The sequence below is a fragment of the Hippichthys cyanospilos genome, chromosome 4 (genome assembly GCF_059441005.1).
Source record: "Hippichthys cyanospilos isolate Australia breed blue-spotted pipefish chromosome 4, RoL_Hcya_1.0, whole genome shotgun sequence".
Taxonomy (NCBI): Eukaryota; Metazoa; Chordata; class Actinopteri; order Syngnathiformes; family Syngnathidae; genus Hippichthys; species Hippichthys cyanospilos.
In genome coordinates, this window is record NC_142372.1 from 3,089,833 (window position 1) to 3,108,395 (window position 18,563).

At 40.3% G+C, this 18,563-nt stretch overlaps 1 protein-coding gene across 3 annotated transcripts in view; it reads left to right on the forward strand.

Annotated features, from left to right (window-relative positions):
- ankrd11 (ankyrin repeat domain 11) overlaps window positions 1–18,563 on the forward strand; it is a 76,169-nt gene that overhangs the window by 14,773 nt on the left and 42,833 nt on the right. For all 3 annotated transcript variants that reach the window (XM_088412950.1, XM_088412952.1, XM_088412951.1), the window contains exon 2: window positions 5,268–5,349. The gene's annotated coding sequence lies outside the window, so the exon portion shown is untranslated. The remainder of the gene's footprint in view (window positions 1–5,267; window positions 5,350–18,563) is intronic.

An 18,563-nucleotide genomic window follows, 5' to 3' on the forward strand; every position in this document is an offset into this window, starting at 1 on the left:
ATGCACGGTACGTCCACATTTAAGGTTGATGGATACCATTTGAAGCGATCTTTTTATTTTTTTTTGAATGAGATATTTTTCTCCATCAGTCCTGTGAGCCTGTTACCTTGACAACAGCAGAACATTTTTATCAAGGGCTGTGTGTTCGTTTTGTGTACGCCTGTGTGCGTGTGCATACGCCCGAATGTGTGTGCGCATTGAAGTAACGGTGGCAAGGAAAAAAAAAAGCATTAACTGTGTCACGAGCATTGCTGCCATCTTCTCATTGCAGCCCTATTCCTTCTCTGGTATTCACATCTCTGCTTTCAATAAGTATCCTTTTAGTTTTCTGGTAAATTTTACAGTTAACAGATGCCCAATTTCACCATAATTGCGGTTATTTTACGTGATGTTTCGTTATGACAGTATAATACAAATCAAATTTGTTTTCGTCCATATTTCTCTGATTTAAAAAAACGAAGGAAATCAGCAGATCTAAATGATTCATCGATTTTTTTTAAATTGCCGTTCACACCTTATATGCAGATGTTTCACCCTGCGGTTTTCGTTACTCCCGTGTTTGTTTGAGAGCAATTGAAGGATCTTGGTGCTTGTGCAGCAGTCCCTGCCCATTGAATTCAGTCCTCATCAATAATGTAGATGTTTTTGTAGAGGAGATGTGTGGTGTTCATGTCTTTTTCTGTAATCTTCCCCTCCCCCACTACGGCCCATCTCACCTCCCACCCCCAGCAGTCTCCCCACACCCTCCAGTGTCATCTTTCCTCTCCAGTGTTTGCGCATTGAAGAGCAGATGACTAAATCTAATTAGTGGAGATATTACAATAAGCTCAGATACCTGATGCCTGGATATACTGCAGGCCAAACCTGGGCTGTTATGTGAACCAACTGGTACTTCCAATTGAGTATTTGTTGTGTGTTGACGACTGTATCACCGAATATTACAATATAAATGAACATTCAAAATAGTCTTGGTTTTTCTTTCATATCCTGGCTAACCATGTATAGAGATGTATGTACCCTGATAGGTCATTTGGTTGTTTAATTGCTGGCAGTGTTTAGCGTTGCTAGCCACGAGCGCTGTAGCCGCAAACGCTGTACCCCCTAAATGCTGACGTCATTACTAGGAGCGGTATTTTTTGTTTTTGTTGTTTTTGCATCCTTAATTTTAAACTTGATTACAGGACAATGTTGAATTGTTGACATCTGTGCGGTGGCAACAGTTTGCGAAATGCTGCAACTATAGCGACTTAAAAAACGAGTCAAGTAAGCTGTTCTTTCTGATTGGACACATCAGAGGCGGAAGTTCTTTCTGATTGGACAGAATTAGGGGACACTACTGCCGCCTAGCGACTTGGCATGCTTGTATGTGAATGAAACCAGGCTGTCCTGGATTCGTATAAACTCGATTTCTTGAAGTAAACAACAACAAGGAGGAGGAGACTATGCGGGTTCAAATAAGCCGGTTACATGTAGACAAGGCCTTAGGGCAGCAGGCGGGGGATGCCCGGAACTGGTTGCCAGCCAATTGCGGGGCACACAGGGACGAACAACCATTCACACACCCAATCACACGTAAAGAACAAATTAGAGTGTTTAATACTCCTACCATGTATGTTTTTGGCATGTGGGAGGAAGCCAGAGTGCCCGGAGATAACCCATCTGGGCACGGGGAGAACATGCAAACTCTGCATAGGAAGGCTGGCGCAAAATGGAATTGCACTCGAGACTCGGGGCTCTTTATATAACTAAATATGCTGCAACATCTGGGCATCGGTAAACGTAAACATCATTCTTTTTTATTTTTATGAATCCGTATGAAATACTGTGGGGCAATTTTTGGATTTTTTTCATATGGGATTAAAATGGATCGTATTCACAGAATTTTAAAGCACTGCTTATGACTTACTGGTGAATGACAGATGTCAACTGTAAGTGACTTTTCTCTCTTGCTCGATCCACGTTTATTTTTTGCTGTTATTTGAAATTAAAGGCAAGAGATTCAAGAGTTTTTATTGTCATGTGTATAGTGTTATTATACCACACAATGAAATTCTTATTCCGTTCACTCCCAGAGCAGCAGACTACATTCCACGTTTGAGCAATAAATACATAGATGAATAATAAAACATAAACAATAATACAATAAAACAACAACAGCAGAAACAAAGGTGTTAATAATATAGTGCAACTATAATGTAGTTTAACATATTATTTATACATGGAGTAAGAGGCAGATTAGAGGCCAGAAATGATCAAAATTCTAGCAAAGTCACGTTAATATTTCTACAATTGGTCAATTTATGGCACTTTTGGTGACCACTTGCGCTGTAGTATATTTTCACTCGCTTTTGCCGGTCTTTGCTCACAGTGCGCTGCTGTCAGGCACATTTGTGCAAATCATCACGCTGCGATACGGCATTGCATTACAGCAACTGTGTCCCGAGTCGAGCTGGTATTCGTAATAACAGTACTTAGAGTCGTCGGCCCTCTCTTAGCTGCTCAACTCTGCAATCTCAGAACTGTTTGAAATTCCAACTGACACTCCTCACTTTACATGCTGTAAAGTTCAGATTATTGATAGCAAACTGTCTGCTACATTTTTTTCCCCTTGCTTTAAACCCTTTGCGGGTTAAAGAACAATTTGTTCCCAGTACCATATTTCATGTTGAAGTTTACCGTTCATGAATTGCATTCTTACAGTGAATTTCTTAAACCACATCCGCACACAATGAAGCATTTGTATCAGTGCTGAGATCTGTCCTGCTGAATCACAAACTCTTATTTTGCCAAAGATGCAAATGTCTAAGTTGCAGTGTTCAAGTTGAAGGCAAATTTTTGCTCTACCCAAAGATCCTTACCTAGTTATTAGTTTGTTTTTGAACGTGCAATATTTTCACTTCTGCTACTCAACTATTTGTTGTTTTTTTTTTTTTTTTCCACCACAGGTGGCTTTTTTGTTTGCTTGCTATCCCGGAACAAGCAGTGTTTAGTTGGGCAGTGAAAAATGAGAAACAACGTTGTTTTGAGCTGTTTGTTCATATCTGTGGGGACATATCTTCGTTCATTTGACTGCACAACTGAGGCGCGTACAAGCCCATAATGCCCAATAATGGTGATTGATCCAATCTGATGTCAGCAGGAATGATAGATTTTGGATTTTTCTTTTCGGAGTAGGGCTGACCAATAAATAATCAACTCAATTCATTTTCCAAAAAATCAATGAATTGAAAATTAGCTTAGTTGTTAAATCAATGTTTTTCTTAAGTGGCACAATTCCGGACAAGGGGTTTACAAAACTTGTTTACAGTACTTACTAACTTCTTAAATTCTTCTTAAGTTCAGTGCCAGCCATTTTCTGACCTTCTTCTACCCTATTTCTTGCAAATAAATAAAACAAGTATATATCTAGTATTGAATGCCGAGATTCGTGAAAGATACATTAGAATACGTTATGACGTTTATGTAAGTCTTGCACAAGCTATAAATGTTAAGTTTAAAATTATCGTCTGTTTTCTACAGGATTTATTTATTTTAATAAATCAAACCTTTAAAAATGTGTTTGCATTAGAATCTATTAAAATTGTAATTGGATGTGTGTGGAAGGGTTTTTTTGTGTTCGATAGCTAATTTAGCATAGATTTTAGATAGAGACTTATTTAATTTTAGCTGATACTGCGCTAATGTCAATATCAGATTGGGACAACCTTTGGGTTTCTTTTTTACCTGCTGTTATTGTTTCGGTATTTAGGATTTTAGGGAACTAGAATTTAGTTGATTCTGGTTTTGCATTGCGGAGTTGACATACTTCAATATGCATTCATTGTGCTGACTTCAATGCAAGGTTACTTTTTTGTTGACTTCAGCTGTTTGTTAGTCAGTTGGCTGACATCTCCTCTTGTCTTGGGAGGGGGATGGGAATGGCAGTACTCTGCTTCCTGGATGGATTATTACAATCCGTCAATCCTCAGCTTCCCGCTGGGAACCCACAACAGGTTCCACTCCAGTAAAAACACAAATACCCATCTATCATCCCTCCTTGCCATGTAGGCCATCCCGGTGAGGTCTGGCCCTAATCCTGTCCTAGTACCCACCTGCTATCCACTTCTATCCATTTCTAGTCTTTTTGCGCCAATGCGTCTTTGAGGATATGTAATAGAAAGGCCGCCCATTTTTTTGAAATTATTATTTTAGGTTTTCACAGTGTTTAATTTATACTCATACCGTGGCATTGAACATCCAGTAAATATCAGTTTGTTGTCTCACAGTACTCAGCAACGTGTAAAAATGCTTAGTGTTACCACCAACTTATTTGTGCGACTTTAAGGCATTTTGAACTAGATTGAGAGAACAATTGTGGCTTCAAATGGATTAGGGAGTGCAACACTGACTGGAATGTTACCAGTTTAGCCCGACACTGGGCCTCTGTTAAATATGCTTCAATGTCCCGCCTCCCAAATCCACGATAAACCCTTGTCCTCATTGTTGGAATGGAACAGGGAGAAGGGTGGCAATCCAGGAAGTTTGAAACAAGAGCAGGGCCCGTTGGGCTGAATATGACCAAGGATTTTCTGAACTGCTTTTTTATGTGTTAAGGTGTTATTTCTGTTCATCTAGTTCAAACTAGCATGTACTGTTGAACCCCCAGGCATGAACGTCACAGTTTACAAGTTGATTTACACATAATTTTCATTGGAAATACATCACTGTTGATGTACTATTTTTAGCATACTAATGACCTAGTCATCATTGGCAACCTTCAAAACACGTTGCTGTTAAGCTAGGGCTGGGCCATTCGTCCAAAAAAAAAAATGGTAAACTATATTAAAACAAATAGCTCCAGGGAACCACTCGGGTGATGCTAAAGTAACACATGTGGCTCCAGAGCCGTGGGTCGCCGACCCCCGGACGCATGGTTGCTAGCCATGCCTTTCCTTTGTCGCATTTTTCATCTTGGGCAATTTCCACTTCAAGCAAAACAGGTCAAAGCACTTCCTTCCGGTTTTCTTGCTTGAGGCTTCATTCCAAGGAGTTTTTCTTTGTCTCGGTCCAGATCAGATGGGGTTCATTATGCTTGCAGTGTGGTCTTCAACCTGCTCCAGGTGCAAAGTGCCCAGAGACAACTTTTGTTACGATTCAGCACCATATAAATCAGAATGAATTGAAATAGAACTGTCGATTTCAGAGAGACCACATGCTGCTCAAGGCTTTGTTTACCTTTTCCTCGTTAATCATGCTTTTTTGTTTGTTTGTTTTTTGTCATTTTTCAGGATCTGTGTCCACCCGAAGATTCTTTGGTGCTTCTCTTTTTGGATTTTATTGTACTGACATTCTCCCACAACCATGGAATCGGTATGTTAAAACCCTCTTTTCATGTTTTGCACCATTGTAGTTACAATAAGAGACTTTGTTTTGCCCTCAAAAGCAATTTATCGGTTTTATTTCATTTTTGATGACTCTCGCCACATACAACTATTCACAGACAAAATGTTCACCCACAAGGTGAAACCGGTCCCAACTACGCTTCACGGTTTGCGAGCCATCACAGCATTCAATCGTAACTCTCAGAATGTCATCTGCTACTTGTGTCACATGTTTACCATGCTGATGTGAATGGCTTCATTTTTTGCTGTAAATTAGCCCTCTGTATTACTTAAGAAGCCCAAATAGAAACCCTGGAAAATTTGGTGGTTTTGGTGGCATCCCGTGAGCTCTCGCTGGTAGGGCCGGTCGCATGCCGCCACATGTTGTTTTTATTGGCTCTTGTCTTTTGAAGAGCTATAAACTCTCTGCTGCAGGCTGGGTTGGAGTTCCCGTTCTACCGTCGCAGAAATACAGCACGCTGATCAGTCACTGCTTGTTCTCATAATAGAGTGTCATATTATGGCAAAGGATGTTTCTGGAGCGTAACCTTTCATGCCAACCCATGCCCAGGCATTTGCAACCACCACATTTGCAAGGCAACTAGGTTTTGGAACTCCGTTATGCAGATATATTTTTTTTAATTACCTCCAGGGTTTTGCAGCATTTTATACGACAAAGTTGTAATTTTATGAGGTGACTGTAAAATCTTGTAAACAAGACATGGTTCCATATATACATCATCCAAACTCATTCAACTGGTATTCATAAGAATATGAAATGAATATTTTTATATACGTTTACCAGTTCCTAGTTGTAAAACAAATTTGTACATGCTTTCCAACATGATATTAAAAATCTTACAATACACATATATGTACTATAAAGTACTTTGTTTAAAAAATAAATAAACAAACAAAATGCTTGGTCACCGTGACTGAAACTAGTTAAACTACAAAGCTACAATCATTCATGCCATTCTTGACGAAACATGCTGCCAATGGGGTGAGTGAAGACAACTTTTATATAAAAGTTTTGCAACAGCAATAATACATTATTTCCTTGTTGCTGTTCCCGGCATTGTGTTGCAATATAACAACTGGACTCGTTTTTGGAGTTGCTTGCGCATTATATAAACTGTGCTACAGCACCAATGTCAACAACACAGCGATGCCTTGAAATCAGGTTTAACCGCTACTTACAGATGCTTAAAGACTATTTATGTTCTATTCTCTAGTTACTTGCTATCAACTAGCAAAATGGCTACTGTGCATCTGATGTTACTTTGAACAAAATGAAACCCTGACACTCAGAATCAATGAAACTATGTTTAGCACAAAGATATCTTGGCCAGTGTAATAAATAAAGTATGCTAGCAAATCACAAATCTTATAGACAAATACAAGTGCGCGGGTGCATATTATCCATGGGATTTTACGTTAAATGCTTTTGCAGTAGCATTTGACGATGGATTTTCCATTTCTTAACTTGGGTTCAAGAATTGTGTGAGCAAACGTATTTATATACACGCTGCAAGCATCAGGCATTTGCGGGTAGACGTTTCTGGTACCGGTTGGCCGTCTGAAAGCATATTAGCACTGCGCCCTATCCGTTGGAATGCATGCATTAAGAACAGGGCTTAGTGCACACTGAACTTGTGCCTTGCTGTCTATTGTGTTTTTGCAAAGGAAAATTGGGCCACTGCTTCTGTACTGCCCAACTAGCTCAAGTTCCAACAAAATCCCAACATTAGCACGTTTCACTCGTACATGCATCATAAACTAGCAGATGTATTTCACATGCTAAATATACTACCCTCGATCGTTGAAATGGGTATTTTTGTAAAAATTAGGTTTCATGGTCGCACTTTAGGGATGGGACGAGATCTTTGTCTAAACTAAAGCTGATTTTACGCCACATGGCCTGTTGCTGCTAGAGTCACAAGTCTTTACTCGACGCAAACAACACAACTTTTTTTCTGGAATCATATTTGAAACGCCCAATAAGGAAGCTAAAAAACAAAAACAAAACACGTAACGGTGCTGGCATTTCATTGGACGATGCCCATTGGCAGTGTTTAGAGCATCCTCTAGAAAATCTCTAGAAATGTAAAATCTCAGTTTGTATTCTATCCAAAAATGTGCCTATCAAAACAAATGAGTAATTAGTAAAAATGGCTTCGTTGGCCCTCTGTGCTTGCATTTATTTTTTACCAAGCAAAAACATTCTATATACTTTATATAGATTTAATTAATACTCAAAGTCTGCATCCCTTCGAGGAAAATACAAGCTGCTCCGATTACTTTCAAATCACTCTAATGTGTGTTCTGTGGTTCTGACTTCGCTTCATCTTGACCAATGTGATGCGCCGTTGTTTAAAATCTCTATTTATCTGACAGTCAATGAAAGCAGCCATCTTCTGATTGCTCTTGCTTTGCATACATCATCCCTCCTCATTCTCCACTCACACCAAGCTTTCTTGTCTCTCTGCCTGTGACATTGCACCAGCCAGCGCTGCTTCTGTTTACCTCCCTGAGCTGCCTATATCTGCTTACTGTCAGTGGAAACCAAGGAAACTGATCACAAAGCTTATTATGGGTGCCAGGAGTGGAATACACACTGTGCCTGTGGGCACGCAGGCACACACGCACGCACAGCCGCGCGCCACCCTCCTCCATCTCCTCATGTGATGCCAGTCACATGGTTTCCAGGCAAGCAGCTCAGTAAATCAGAATCGGTCCTTTATTTTTAACCGCTTTAAATCCTCCACCTGGGTTGCAAGCGTTGTAGGCGTCTGCTGATTTGTATTTTCACTGTCTTGAGAATAACCTCACGAAGCAAATACAAGATCAATGCTTGTGTTTCTCCCGACCGAGATTTTACAGAACAGCGTGGTTTTAATCGATAGGTGGATACATTAATGTTTATATGCCAGGGTTGCAACTTTTTGTGTGGATTATTTTGTCGATTAACTGGTTGATTGGACCTTAAATTCCGTCCTTTTATTCGAAAAAAGCACAGTTTCTCAACGTTGCAGAAGTTGAATAAGAATATTTGTTTACCAGTTTGTAAAGCTGTGAAAATGAATCGACATTCAAGCAGTCATCAAATAAATCGACTATTTTACGATTCCGGTAATTATCTAGAGCCATTTTTAAAATTAAAATCGTCCAAACACTTTTGTCAGCCTCGGAACAGTCATTATTCCTAAATTCTTTTTAGTCATCCATGACAAGAGACTGATTATCATTTATGTACTCAAAACATTTGCAAGCGTCTGCTTTTACGTCAGAAAATAATAACTGCAATGGTAGTTAAACAAGTTTCAAAATGGTTGGTGAGTGTAACAATCCTGCTTCTGTGATATTAGTTCATTGTTGTTTCGTTGTTGTTTTTTTTTAATCGCCAAATACCAAAAATAAACAGTAATTTACTACGCGTTAAATGATGAAATTTGCTTCATATTGCACTGTCATGCAACCTAAATGTTTGTATTAGAGCTGCAACTCATGATTTTAAAAACTAATTAAGCTGTCGACTATTTTGTCAACAATTATTCGGTTGCTGGTTTTGTCCACAATTGTTTTCCAATTTAGAGTTACCTCATAGAGGGCTAAGGAACATGAGACTGTCCAGTCTCAAGACTGAAATTCTGAGCATTTGGACGATTTTGTGCCCCTAAACAAATAATAAAATATTATCAATGAAATGGGTAATTTATTGTTATTCTTTTAATTAATTCACCTTTGTACCTCTAGCTTGTAATGTACAAGCGTACAATGGAGTTATTCATTACAAAATGAATAGGCAACTGTTTTGATAATCCAGCAATCGCTTAAAGCTAATGTTTATCTTAAAATCGTCCAAATGTTCAGATTTCAGCGTCTTAGTGATCATTTTAAAAATGGTTTTGCAATATTCCAGAATGCAAAATGAAATTTGTATCCGAGTATTCAATTCATTGATGAAACAGTCGAGAAAACACTCGATTCTAAAGATATTTGATAGGGCCAGCCCCACTCAAAAGGAAGGTAGGATTCAATCTGGAATACATGACCGAAATTCTTGTAATCACGCTTTCTTCATTCCTGTCCTCTGTGCACTCCCCCTTGGATCTCGTTGCCCCAAACAGGGCTTGTTCCTCACTTGAGATTAGTTTGTGCGGCAGTTCTGAGCGCAGAAGTGGGCCTTGCATGTCGCGTTACATAACTTGCCCCGGGAAGAGTAACTCAGCCTTGCCCGGCTGGAGAAACGACTATGGAGGCTTTGTTTTCCCTTACCTCCCTTCTTCCTCCTCTCTTCGGCTTCTTGTCCTCCCCTTTGGGCAGACTGCACAGTTACACTGTATAGACGGAGTCTGTTTTCAGGAAACAAGACAAGCAAGCCACTGTGGCCCTGAGTAGAAGAGTGCGAAGAACAACTAGCATTATGGGGCACTTACCTTTTAGGCTGAGGAATCCAAGGTCTACTCAAGGTCACACCGTTTCAAAGATTGGAAGTTAATGCATCTTTACCAATGCTGCACTTCCCATTCATCATACCCTGTGGTGACATACAAGTGGAGCATTCTTTTCATAGGCGGTGTTTAATTTTTAATTTTTTTTTTAATTTCAGTTCATAATTCCAAAAGTGTGCATTCCGTCCCACTTTTTTGTGGTTTGCCTACTGCCAGGCTATTTCCTGGCAAGCTGTGTGCCATTATTACTAACGTCGGAGCACTGGGGTTTTGTATTTTGGATGCACGTTGGCCTTCTGCCATGTGTTTTTATAGACGTAATAGTGTGTGCTTTCAGGGTATTGTGTATGAGCCAGTCGCTATCAAATGTGGCCACAGCACCAAACGCTGTTCAGTTCTGATGACTAATTTTAGATCTGTTAGACCCTTCTCCAAAGTGGAAAGGATAAGATAACATAGGCGTATCCATTTCTCTTTGCACTTTGTTTTCGTCTCTAGAATTGTGTTCGCATAGATATGCATTATGTTGTTGTATGCTGTAGCCCAAAATACACTCGGCGACATTGTTGATACGCTTCTGTTGAAGAAAAAACCACAACGGTAACTGACATAACTCTAGACTGGGATTTGCCAAAATGCTCATTTACAAGCCGCAAAGCATCAGTGAGAATTTGGATGAGTGAGTACACAAAACTGGCGCTTTTCAACAAGTCACTTCAGTCCAATTTACAGAAGCAAAAATAAAAGTTTATATGTTTTTGCTGGTAGAATTTGAGACGCAGGAGGCTCGGTAATGTACTAGGGTTGCTTTGTTTTATTCATCACAGTATGTATTGAATTAGTGCAGGACATGATCTCAGGGTCATTGCCGCTGGCATCTTATCTGAAACCAACAGTTTTGGACGTAGGTTTTAAACTACGCAATGATTTGGGGGTTAGGGGTTGGACATGATTTCTTAAATCCATCTTTTTTCATCTTACACAGCCCAAGTAAAGCCACTCCTTTCCCAGCAACACGTCAAAAGAGTAATGCCTTTGTTACATCTCGGCCTCAATTCCAGAAATGCACTTTATTTTGGAATCAGCCAGCGAAGGACTTCAGTTGGTCCAAAATATTGTTGCTTACCTCTTATCGGATCCTCGTAAGAGGGAACACAAAACTCTTGCGTTTAAAAGTTTAAAACAGTTTTGCCCCATCTTACCTTGCCAAAGTTCTCCGCCCTTAGACCTGCCCAGGGCCTCAGGTTTGCAGGCCATGTATTACTGGAGATGCGTAAGACTAAGCGCAGCTCTGAGGGAATCGAGCCTTTTGTGTGCCCAGTTCTTCTCTTTAGAATGAGCTTGTCATGCAAGGCCCCTTCCTGTCCAACTTTAAAACTTGTTTAAAGACACAGTACTAACTCCTCTTTGGCTTTCGACTCATTATGGGACTCGGAACTGTTGTGTTATTGTATTTTTATTTGCTATTTTTACATTGTTTGTATTCATTTAATATTTTGTTTATAGTTTAATTTCTGTGAACTCACTGTTTTCGCTGTTTTTTTTGTTGCATGAACAAGTTCCCCACATTTATGCCCTTTGTACATGGCAACAGCTGTTCTAAAGTGGTATATAAATAAAATTTAGTTTAGCTGAGTTTAGTCAAGGATAATGACAGGCGTTAGAAAGCTCTGTTCCTTGGTTGTAGTTATAATGGGTTCTCTAAAGGTTGAACGACACAAAACATGCAGGTACTAAGATCATCTTTTGCTAAGAACAAATCATTGGACAAATCATTGGCCTTCTGTGAGACTAAATCAAATTGAACATCTGATCAAGGAGCTGAAACTTGCAGTCTGGAGAAGCCTGCAGGCAGCCATCAAACCTGAGACAGCTGGAGCAGTTTGTTCATGAGAAGAGAGCCAAAATATCTCCCCACAGGTGCACAAGTTTCCTTGAGAGTTTCAGGACTGTAGAGAACTCAATGGCTTGCGGTATGTGCCCGAGAAATATGAAATTAAAGCTAGATCACGCAACTTTTGATGACTCACCTCAAGTTGGATGAACCCTGTTATGTTCCTCTAGTTGAAAAACAAACTATTTCAATAGTCTAGTGTTGGTTTATGTAGGAAATTCCATTCTAATCTTTTGTCTGTTGCAAAGGTCTTCTTTCTTTCTCTTAAAGAGCAAGATGAAACCTTGTAAGGGGCTGTTAAAGATGAGTGCAGACGGAACTTAAGATCGGATCTATGATCTACAGTTTCTTGTCATAATGGCTTCTTTTCTGATTTGCTTATGCCTGTTTGGAATCTCATTTCAGGGAATTCTACCCTGAATGGTGCATTGTAGAATAGATACTTTCGTCTGTTGTGTACTTATTTAAACAAATTAGGTATATTATATCATTGCAGGTCAATCATGTCATACTTTGGCCCTGTCTGATCCTTCTTATGCCCTCTTTTAGACGCACCGAGTTGTGACCTTGGTTTCAAATGGCTGGAGTCCGTTAGAAAGCCAACACCTCTCCCGGGAGAAACTGACCTTGTTGTCTTTCACATTGCAAACGTACACACTGCTCTCACACCTTAATATTAGCGAATTCAACAAGTCTTGGATTTACTTTGCTGCGCCTGTCTTTTATTGTCGATAAAAAGTTATTTGTTGAGTGTTTAGACTCATAGATTTGTTGATGATCTACTTTTGAGTACATTTTGTCAACTTAGGAATTTGACCCCAGTGAAGTAAGGCCACTTGTTCGGACACACTGCTGATACACGTTGCGGAAATGCTGCGAGTTGTGGAGATTGTTGAGTAAAATTGAGTAGCCAACTGACTTATCATGCCATTGATGTTTAAGCTGTGAGATACCTTATTGTTCGGATTTACCAAATAAAACAAAATTAGCTGAAAATCCATTTTTGCCATCTTTAGGTCGCACCAGACTAGAAGCTGTAGGTTATAACATCAGAAATGTACACAGAAGGATGGTGCATGGAAATATTACAGCAACGGTACATTGTTTAAAAAAAAAAAACGGAAATTGGATAATTTCCCACTGCACATCTGAATATATCGAGTGGAACGCTACCCTGGTTGAAAAGACTAAAGTATGCGGAAAGAGCTCCTTGTTATGCCCCTTTTACACTGTCCGTAATAAAATGTCCAAGTCACAAATAATTATAAGTAAATATCTTTATTGAAAATATCAACATATTTATCATGATGAGTGTTATTTTTTTGTGTGTAATCCTGTAGTCAGAATGTGTTCCAATGTGTTGCATCAGGCTGTAGCCTGCTTAAGAGCTGGGCAGGGGCCAGCCAGGGAAACAGAACAGGAAGCAGATGGAGCAGTTTGGGTTTAACCCTTCCCACGCCACTTTATCCTCCAAGCCCCCCTCCTCCAACCTGCAGGCCACTTTGTAGAATGGAAAGAAGACTAGGGAGGGCGTCTTTTGGGGGGATGGTAGAAACACGGCTGCTTTAAGTATCAAGCGGCAAGAAAAATGCAGGCCCAATACATGGATGTTACACAGCTTTGGCCACAGCCATGTACAGAATAATCATAAAACAAAATAGCAAGCAAATAAATCACGATTAATACCGCATACTGACATTAACACTAGCAGCTGTTTTCTTTGAATATACTTTTGTGTGCACCTCATTGTGCAAGTTCGGGGTAGTCAGGTGCATTCACACCTGTTTGCGTTATTAGAGAGAAAAACAGAAGTGCTTTGACAGAAAATCAGTGGTTGCCAATTAATTATTTTGGAGACAACGTGCATACTTGCTGCTCACCGCTGTCAGGCGAAAAGTCCAAAACAGGAAACACTCCTTTCTCGCTGACATAATCTAGTATCTTGAGCACAGGCGTAGACACTCGGAAGATAAAGAAACAACTTCAGATCTAAGGTCCCATCCAGAGCTAGCAAAGTTCTTTGAGGTCAACATACAGAAAGATAATTGAACCCATGCAGTTTTTCAATTGAAAAAAGTTGAGATTTTTTGATGCATCACTGAAGCCTGCTTAGAAGAACTTCTGTTCTTCTGCTTTAGCAACGCACTGTGTTTTATAGCCCCTCTCATGTCACCTTAAACGCACCAGTCGCACCTTTTTACGCAAATCGTTGTTTACTTCTTTATCACATCCCAAAAAAAGCTCAACTCACGTTCCGTCTGACCATATCATTTGCTTGGACCACCACGGAATTAATTGTCAAAATATGCAGTGGAAAGAAATTGTAGACATGAAATTGGGCAATAGAAAACAATGGCTTCCTCGTCTCTTTCCACTCCTTCTAGCAACACTATTCTGTCCTCTACTTGCAATCCACCAAGCAAAGTGTTAGCTGAATGTGTCATGGGGGAGGGTGGCGGGACTGACATCTGTGGCCCTCTGCTCACTCTGGCCTTTGCCTTATTGTTCTTGGGCATGTAAATTGCTGTAATAGCAGTAGAGCAACAGAATCATTGTCAAAAAGAATAGAAATGAATACTTTCTGTCAAATTTGGATCAAGGGAAAGACTACTGATGATAGCTTAAAACAGAGGAATTGGTATCTTGTGTTTGTCAAGCCAAAGTGTCAAGTAGACACTTTTTTTTTTTTTTTATCCTAACTTCTTAGTACTCATTTTTACGTCATTCATGTGGACGGCAAAGTAAGAATTTCAATGTACGGAGAAACGTAATTCTACATGGCAAATGCTTTGACTCGACTTTGTTTTAGTTTTAATATTATCGAGTGTCCACATTGAAATATTGATACAATTAAGATAAATTGTCCACTTGCAATTAATGGCTATTCTTAAATTGTCTTATGCAGCAGTTGATCCAAACTGATGGAACTTTCATGCCTCGCATCCTTGAATCTCAGCATCTAAATCCGTCTGCGAGGTACAGAGCCCTGTGAGCTTCATTATTCAACATTTGCTCCAGTTGTGGAGGGTTATATTTAGAAATGTTGTTGGGGAAACCAACACGCTGTGTGTATTAGCACTATAAATGTATCCAGTGGTCGGGTTTTCAGAACTCAAACACTTTTCTCCTTTTAAATAATCTTTCACTCAGAATTGGCAGAGAAACATCCAGATCTCTGAAGGTGGATTTGTAGCTTTGAGATTGTCTGTGCTTGTCCGCAATTTTGCTTTTCAGTTTTTGGTCTACATTTTGGTCCAATCTTTGTCACGGACTACTAGACTGCATTAGTCATTGTTTACAATGACCAGCGACCCCGCTAAGCAATTGAGTTCAGCCAAGTTGTGGCAGTCAGAGTTTCGTCACGCACCACTATTTCTCTGTACCCTGCAAAGCTGCACTTACGCCACAGAGTTGCCTTTATTTTCAACCTAGATGATCATTGTGACCATGCTGGTTTTTACCTTTTTTTCGCTATTGGCAGCTTGCCACTGATGTAGCCAGACAGCCAGCTGGAGTGAGTTGGAAATAGATGTGGATCTTTATAGTGTTGGAGAACAACTCCTGTCAGTTGAGACACATTCTGAGAGTCTACCCCTTTCATGTGTGTTTGTACAATGACCACAAAATATGCAATCGGCCATGTTTTACTTGTTAAATCATTTTATTTATAAAAGCTATCCAGTAAACTCGGCTCCAAGGCAGGTTTGTGCTAACGCTACTAATGTACACTCGCGCAGCACTAGCTGGCATCCTTTATAAATATTTTCTAAATTTATAAAACAATGTGTTTCTAAGGGTTTGTATTGGAATCATATTGATGGATTAGTTTTTCTTTTAGCTGCACTTTAGGGTAAGACCATGCTGCGTTGACCATGCTGTGTTGATGCTCAAGTCATTAAAAACAAGGGGTGCTCCCAATATGTTTATGTCTGTTTATTTATTTAAAAAAAAACCTTTCTGTGCTTCTCTGTCGACCGCAACATTGCTAAATCGTGTAAAACCAATGGTGGAGTCTTGACAAACTCGTCGGCGGAATTTGCATGCTGCTTGAGAATTCCTATGTTGGTTGTGTGTTGGGCAAGATTCCTATTTGTCATTACACTGTCAATAAAACTATACCTTAGAAGCATGAAGATGTTAAAATATTCCGTGTCATACAGTATGTGGGGAAAGCCAACAATGTTCCTACCACATACTGGCAGTAAAAACAAAAAAAGTGAAAGCAATCATTTTGCACTTTTAACATCAAGGTATGGCAGCGAGGAGCAAGGGCCGCGATACAAAGAATTAACATCGACAACGCGCGGAGAACGACAATGTGCCAATGAGAAGTTGGTTCATTCTCGACAGCGCTATATCGTCGCCGTTGTAACGCTCATCAAAATATGACTGGGCTTGTTGGAACTTAATGTCGTCAATGGTGAGTGATATATTCACCCATATACATTCATTGGTTTCTATAACGGCAGTACCAGTTCTGATAACTTGACTCATGGTGGCCAGACTCCAAAGAAACATTGTGATGTTGCGGTGGGTTGGTTTAAAAACATTTTTTTTACTATCCCTCTCTCATTGGCCACCGCTGATTCATAGCTAAAGCTCAATGCTTTTGGTAATCTGAGAAAACGTGCGCCTGAATAAATGGTCACACACTCGTGGATTATCTTCACAGGATGTTATTTTGTGCAGGAAGGATGTTTGAAATGCCAGTCACCAACACACAACACCCTCCCCCAGCTTCTCTCCCACACACGCAGTCTTTTATAATCTGCTGTTGAGCTGCGTTGGAAGAGTGCATCTTAGTAATGCAGAGCTCTGCAGCCTTGGGTTATTGGAGTGTGCATATAGCACGCATTCTGACAGTGTGGCGAAACAAGACTGGCTTATCACGTTTCCCTACACCGGTCCGCGTTTCCAATCTTTACCTATGCCTTCCTCAATCGTCTTCCTCTTCTCTTCTTTAGTCCCTCTCTTTCTACTCCGTTTTCATATTTCGAAGGCATCCGAGCTTCTCCGCTGGAATGGCTAAGACGTGTCTTCCGAGGCAGGCGGCGAGGGAGTCGAAGCTCAGGCATTGACTGAGTAGTGAGACCCAGCAGGGGAGTGAGCAGCTAAATATAGAGCGTGCAGTAGAGTGCTGGTGATGTCACAGGCCAGAGAAGAGAGCAAAGGCAGTGGGGGTAGAGGGTACTTTTACAGGTGACTGGTTAATTATGCCCTGATTCTCAAGATTCTTCTCCAATTGTAATGATCGGACATTCGAAGTAGATTTTCATTTCGAATTTTAATGAGGGAATCGTTTGGGAAGATTTGTCCTAAAAACCGCAGTAGTTCGAGGATGGTAGTGTAAAGGGGAACCGCTTGGAAAGTGTGGTGATTTTAAAGGAGGAATAAGCGGTGCATGTATTGTTACAAGGGACATGAGCTGAAAACTAAAATGTCAGCTCTTCCTGACTTGCCCACTTTCCACCGAGGCCTTGGCTTCAGTTGTTGCACAGAAGTAATATTTGTGGTGTATCATTGTCTGGCGTTCGGCTTTCCAAAAAGACAGGGCGACTCTTCCAAAGTAAAATCGTGGTTTCATCTTAGTTCCTGTCATACCCTATATCTATTTAGATGCTTATTTTAAAACATGGTCCATGCATTCCGAAGATTGAGATGCAGATTGCGACCCCGCCGTAATGCCTAGTACCATGGCACTCGTATACAGACGGCTACTTAAATAATACGTGCCTATGAATATCTTAAAGCTTTTGTAATGGTTGCAATATGATGTGTATGCTGCGTTAAGATTTTCATGCATGCACATGCATACATTCGCCCTACTCTTCTCTTCCTGTGCCAATACTGCAGCTCTAGCGCACACAGAGAGGATTGATTGATCCGACCATCTTGCCAACGACGTTGGGTGGTACATAACGGATGCTTGTATTATTTTGCACATGGAGTTGAGCTACGATTTTCAGACGAGCGATCCAGCGCAGCCATTTTTATGCGTTCATTTTTGCTGGGCCGCAAGACTTTTATTGCTCTGCTGCAGCCGGAGCACGAAGCCCTCCAAGAGTTTTGTCCTATTGATCGTTAAGACTGCGGGCTCCTTTGATACTGAATCCTGGCTAGACTCGTATCTGAGTGTTCTTGGTCGTACGTGGGCCTTGTCTGCATGTAACCAGGCTATTTAAACCCAGATCATTCTCCTCTCTTTGCGTGTTAAAACAATCCGTCCGTATAGCTTTGTGTATTTAATAAAAAATGCTAATACACTACTCCGCATAGCGCAGTTTCATTCTTTTACAAGCATGCCAAGCCGCTAGGCGGCAGTAGTTTCGCCACGGCGCCGGTGTCTGTGGCGGGAAATAGTGTGATGATGTGAAACTCTGATTTATGATTGCTACATGCGGATGGGGATCCAAAGTATTTGGCAAATCCCCAGTTTTTGATTTAATTTAGCCATATAGCTGATCGGGGCAATCACATACTTTTTTCTTTTTAACCCCAGCTAACTGTAGACTATACTTGCGTGTTTACATCCTAAATGTTTGCTGAAATCTCTTAATCCAAAATTTTTGCTGAAATCGCTTAACAGTAGACAAGGCCTTGAACCATTTGTGTTGTTAAACATACTGTGTTCAAATTTAGCGACCCCCTTATATGGAAATATAAATGTACACCAACTGATGCATGCGACAGAACACACCTGACCTATTTCCGTGTCCCTGGTTTTGCAACCAAATGTCATTAATTGCCGGGTACAGCAAGCATGTGTATGATTTCAAATGTCGAATCTACGAGTTAATGGTGTTGTAACAGCGCAGATGTTTAATCCAACCAAAATGCCATGTTATATCACACGAG